The following is a 6338-nucleotide window of genomic DNA, read 5'->3' on the forward strand; positions in this document are numbered from 1 at the left end:
CCTCTCCCCTCCTCGTCTGGATGCCCCGGACGACGCCACGCAGCCACCCCGACCCCCTCGCACTCCCCCTCGCCCTCGTCCTCTCCTCTGTCTCTCTCTCTCTCTCTCTCACGGCCGAACGCCACCGACGCCACCGCTCGCCATAGACGTAGCCACCGCGCCCCTCGAGAGCATCTGAGTAGTCCACGAGCTCCGCCACGTCGCCGGCTACCTCCTCGTCGAGCCACGCACCTCCGGACGGCCTCCATCGCCGCCATCGCCATCGTCTTCCTCCTCGGGCTCCGCCGTCCGCCGCCGTCGATTCGCCGTCACCAGGTCCCCCCCGACCCCGCTGTGCTGCTCTGCGTGATCCCCGTGAGCCTATGCTTCGAACCCCTCTCCTCCCCCTCGCGATTACGCCGTCTAGGCCTCAGTTCCGCCATGGCCGAAGCTCGCCTCCGCTCGAGCTTGTCGCCGGCGTTGCTCCGGCGACCCTTTGGCCACGCCAGTGCACCTAGCACTCTCGCCGCACCTCGTAGTGCCCCGCTAGCGTTTTAGTTCGCGCGTTTGCACGCTGCAGCCGCGCCCCCGAACACAGCCGAACTCCGGCGGCCGCAAACGTGCTCGCCGACGTCGTTCTCGGCCACCCCAGCTCTGGCCGAGGGCACTGCTCGACGCGCCGCATCGCCAGCTCTTCGAAGAGCCTAAACACACCTCGAACGGAGCCCTGTGGGTGATTTCCGCGGCGTTCCGCCGTCTCGGGCCTCGCCGGCGGCTAAACGCCGGCGAGTTGACCGGGTTAGACCCCCTGTTGACCCAGATTTGACCCGTGTGGGTCAATGACAGGTGGGCCCGGCCCTGCTAAATTTTAGTTTAGGATTAGTTTAGCAACTAATTATCTCTGTTAACTAACTGTGACACTGACAGTGGGCCCCAGCGCCACTAACTCTTAATTAGGATTAAATTAACCCCTGTTTAACCCCCTGTCACTGACGTGTGGACCCCACACGTCAGGTTTGACCCGGACCAGCCCAGTTGACCGCTGACATCGTGCTGACGTCATGCTGGCGCAATAATATGAATTCTGGGTTTAAATTTAATCAGAAATTCCAGAAATTGATGTAAACTTCAAAAATTCATAACAATTCAGCCGTAGCTCAGATTAAAATGATTTATATATGAAAAATTATCAGAAAAATGCAATCTTTCCATCTGTACTAGTTTCATGCATGACAAACCAACTTATACATGCTGAATATGAGAAAACACATTATGGCACATTAAGAGACTTAATTTTGGAGTTGCATTTGAACCTTTTGTTCAAATGGACTTCATTCAAAATGATTACTAGTTACATTAGCTCAAACAGCATCACATCTACATGCCATGTTCATGCATCATATTGTTGCATATGTTTGTGCATTGATTGCCGACACTGTTCCTTCTCGATAGGTCCTGCTCCGGAGTCCGTTCCAGAGTACCTGTCTGTGAAGCAGTGCCTCCTCTGTTGATTTACCAGGCAAGCAAACCCCCTTGTTCATTTCGATAAAACCCTACTCTCTCGCTCCTGCTCTCAGTTATTGCATTAGGACAACAACGGTTCATCTGCTACTTTGTGCTGCGGTAGTTGAACCCATTCCTCTGCATGACCTGTCATTGCCACAGTAAATAGTTGAAACCCACTAGCATGTGTAGGAGTTGATTGAAGCCACTGATGTGTTCCTACCATGCTATGCCTGCTATTGCTTAGAGTTGTGTCAGGTCTGATTCATTGGGAATGAATTGGAGTGTTACGATATGTTCTGATGCTGAGAGTTAAGAGTGTGAACACGATTTGGTAAAGGTAGCGGTGAGAGGCCATGTAGGAGTACATGGTGGGTTGTCTCACTGGAACTGTCCTTAAGCACCGAGTTCTATGTATGTTGTCCAATGACTCGATACTACCACACATTGGGCTCCGGGCGCTCCAAGCCCTCTTGACTTATTAACCAACTTGGTCTCCCCTCCTCGTCTGGATGCCCCGGACGACGCCACGCAGCCACCCCGACCCCCTCGCACTCCCCCTCGCCCTCGTCCTCTCCTCTGTCTCTCTCTCTCTCTCACGGCCGAACGCCACCGACGCCACCGCTCGCCGTAGACGTAGCCACCGCGCCCCTCGAGAGCATCTGAGTAGTCCACGAGCTCCGCCACGTCGTCGGCTACCTCCTCGTCGAGCCACGCACCTCCGGACGGCCTCCATCGCCGCCATCGCCATCGTCTTCCTCCTCGGGCTCCGCCGTCCGCCGCCGTCGATTCGCCGTCACCAGGTCTCCCCCGACCCCGCTGTGCTGCTCTGCGTGATCCCCGTGAGCCTCTGCTTCGAACCCCTCTCCTCCCCCTCGCGATTACGCCGTCTAGGCCTCAGTTCCGCCATGGCCGAAGCTCGCCTCTGCTTGTTGCTTGTATGCTCTGTATGATGGGTTTTGTGACCCCTGTTTGCAATAAATGCTATGATGGCTCTTCTGAGCCTTTATCTATATGATTGTTGAGTTATGCTGTGATGCCATGTTGTACAACACATACTTGCATGTTATGCGTACGTGTAATGTGTATTGCTATGTGTGGGATCTGACTATCTAGTTGTTTATTCTTAGTAGCCTCTCTTACCGGGAAATGTCTCCTAGTGCTTCCACTGAGCCCTGGTAGCTTGCTACCGCTCCGGAACACTTAGGCAGGCCGGCATGTGTCCTTCTTCGATCCTGTGTCTGTCCCTTCGGGGAAATGTCACGCGATGAATACCGGAGTCCTGCTAGCCCGCTACAGCCCGGTTCGCCGGAGTCCTGTTAGCCCAGTGCTACAGCCTAGATTCACTCGCTGATGACCGACACGTTCGATGCTGGGTCATGGATGCCTGTCCCTGTAAGTTAGTGCCACTTTGGGTTTACGACTAGCCATGTCAGCCCGGGCTCTTTATCATATGGATGCTAGCGACACCATCATATACGTGTGCCAAAAGGCGCAAACGGTCCCGGGCAAAGGTAAGGCGACACCCGTGGGGATACCGTGCGTGAGGCCGCAAAGTGATATGAGGTGTTACATGCTAGATCGATGTGGCATTGAGTCGGGGTCCCGACAGCTTTTGGTATCAGAGCCTGACTGCCTGTAGGTTTACCAAGCCATACTGGTCGAAGTTGAGTCTAGAAATTCTTTAGTTATATAAGGGAATTGATTGTGGGAAGGAACGTAAGGCTCTTTTACTCCTTTACCTCATGGCCTTCTGATCTGAGTCATCCTATCTTTCCTACGGGATTAAGGAACTAGGCTTCTCTTCCGTCTATCAGGATCACGTGTTACTACTCCGTAGTTCCATAGGATTGGTTGATCAGAGTCATACCCCAGTTTTGAGTATTTCCGGTGTAGTCTGTTTAGTACTACCTCCGAACCTTGAGTGATGTTGATGAGTGTGTTACCACCCCATTTTTAGTAGGATGTCTCATTCTGAGCATTTTACTGTCGTTATGCTGCCGGAATTTTCCTAGGAGTTTGAGAGATACTAATTCCTTGTCCTACATTCTACAGTCTATAGTTAATGTTGATTTCGTCCCTGGGTTTCGTTTCTCAGGATGTCATCAAGTCCTATTGTTCGTGGCCAGAACCATGGAGATGCTAGGGATGAGGATCCTCCTGACCAGCCTTCGTTGACAGAGTTCATGCTAGAGATGGAGAGGAACAAGCGTGAGTCTAACCGTTTGTTGGCACGTATCGAGGAGAACACCGCACATCAGTTCAAAGGGTCTGCTACTATTCATGATTTCATTCGCTTGCACCCACCTACCTTTCATCATTCCATCGAGCCACTCGATGCAGATGACTGGCTCCGTAGCATCACTCATAAGCTGCTTTCCGCGAGCGTAGCTGAAGATGACAAGGTCACTTATGCCACATACCACCTGGAAGGTCCTGCTAGTCTTTGGTGGCAGAACTATAAGACTTTGCTTCCAGCTGGCCAGATTCCTACCTGGAAGGATTTCACTGAGGCTTTTCGCGAGCATCACATTCCCCAAGCCCTCCTTGATCGCAAGAGAGAAGAGTTCTGTAGTCTCACCCAGAATAAGATGGCTGTTGATGCTTACAGCCGAGAGTTTGAGAACCTCGCCCGTTATGCCACAGAAGAAGTGTCCACGGACGCCAAGAAGCAAGCTAGGTTCCGAGAGGGTCTCAACCCCAAGTTGCGCCGTGATCTCCACCTGCATCATTGTGATACATTCCAAGCCCTTGTGAACAAGGCCATCAATGCAGAGACAGCTCAGCTCACTTACGAGGAGTCTCGTAAGCACACCCGTGATTTGGGATCCTCCTCTGGCTCTAGTTCCCAGAAGCGCCGGATTTGGGTTCCAAACTCCGCTCTTCCTTCCGGTTATACACCGAGGCCATCCTATGTGGTGCCTTCCCCAGCTCAGTCGTATGTTCCACCCTTGCCTACTGGTAGACCGCTTGTCAGTGCGGGTCCACGTCCAACCTCAGGGACTTGCTTCACATGCGGGAAGCCAGGACACTATGCACGTGATTGCTCTCAGACTAGTTATGCTCCACCCCAGCCCAAAAAGACTGTTGGCTGTATTAAGCCATCACGCAAGATGATCAGTGTCAAGTCAGTTCCCACTGAACATGGACGTGTGCATCACGTCTCAGCTAAAGACGCTCATGATGATCCAGATGTCGTTCTTGGTACCCTCCTTGTCAATTGCCACCCAGCATCAGTTCTATTCGATACTGGAGCATCTCACTCCTTCATTTCTGAAGGCTATGCTTGTTTGCACGACATGTCATTTTGTGATATGCCAACTCCGCTTGAAATCCAAACCCCGGGGTCTAGATGGCAGACCACCAGAATCAGCCATGGTAACGAAATCCTTGTTGATAGACTTGTATTCCTTGCATCACTTGTAGCCCTCAAGTCCTCAGATATTAACATCATCTTGGGTATGGACTGGATGACAGCTCATCATGCCAAGATTGATTGTTACTCCAGATCTGTTCAGCTTACACACCCATCTGGCAAGATAGTCACCATCTCCACTAGAGTTGCAAAGCGTCAGCTCTATTCTCTTAATGCCACCCCTCTTCCAGACCTTGAAGATATCCCGGTAGTCCTTGACTTTCCGGATGTCTTTCCAGAGGAACTGCCAGGTGTTCCACCTGACAGAGATGTAGAGTTCGTCATAGATCTTATCCCAGGAACAGCTCCAATCTCCCGGAGACCTTACAAGATGGCACCCCTAGAACTAGCCGAGCTTAAGAAACAACTCGATGAGTCCTTGCAAAAGGGTTTCATCCGTCCTAGTTCTTCTCCTTGGGCTTGCCCCGTCCTCTTTGTTAAGAAGAAAGACGGTACGGACCAGATGGTTGTAGATTATCGTCCCGTTAATTTGGTCACGATAAAGAACAAGTATCCGCTCCCCAGGATCAACGACCTGTATGATCAGCTCGCTGGATCCTCAGTCTTCTCCAAGATGGATTTGAGGTTAGGATACCACCAAATCAAAATCAGAAACGGGGACATTCCCAAGACAGCTTTTGTCACTCATTATGGCCAGTACGAGTACACCGTCATGTCCTTTGGTCTAACTAACGCTCCAGCTACATTCTCCCGCCTGATGAACTCGATCTTCATGGAGTACTTAGATAAGTTCGTCGTGGTTTACCTCGATGACATTCTTATTTACTCGAAGAACGAGGAAGAGCATGCCGAACATCTTAGACTTGTGTTAGAAAAACTCAGAGAGCACCGCCTTTATGCCAAGTTCTCCAAGTGTGAATTTTGGTTGCCAGAAGTGACCTACCTAGGCCACGTAATCTCTGGTAAGGGCATTGCTGTCAACCCCGAGAGAGTTCAGGCTGTTCTCGATTGGACTCCACCTGAGACCGTTAAACAAGTTAGGAGTTTCCTTGGGCTAGCCAGTTATTGTCGCCGCTTTGTTGAAAACTTCTCCAAAGTAGCCAAACCCCTCACAGAACTTCTCAAGAAAGATAAAAGGTTCGAGTGGTCCCCACAGTGTGAGTACAGTTTTCAGGAACTGAAAAGACGCCTGACTTCTGCTCCCATACTTGTGCCACCGGATTTCACAAAGGACATTGTTATCTATTGTGACGCCTCACGACAGGGACTAGGTTGCATTCTTATGCAGGATCGTCATGTGATTGCCTATGCATCTCGACAGTTGCATCCACATGAGGAGAATTATCCTACACATGATCTAGAGCTTGCAGCCGTAGTCTATGCACTCAAGACCTGGCGACATTACCTTCTTGGTAAACGTTGCGAGATCTACACCGATCACCAGAGTCTCAAGTATATCTTCACCCAACCAGATTTGAAC

The sequence above is a fragment of the Triticum dicoccoides genome, chromosome 4A, assembly GCF_002162155.2.
Source record: "Triticum dicoccoides isolate Atlit2015 ecotype Zavitan chromosome 4A, WEW_v2.0, whole genome shotgun sequence".
Taxonomy (NCBI): domain Eukaryota; kingdom Viridiplantae; phylum Streptophyta; class Magnoliopsida; order Poales; family Poaceae; genus Triticum; species Triticum dicoccoides.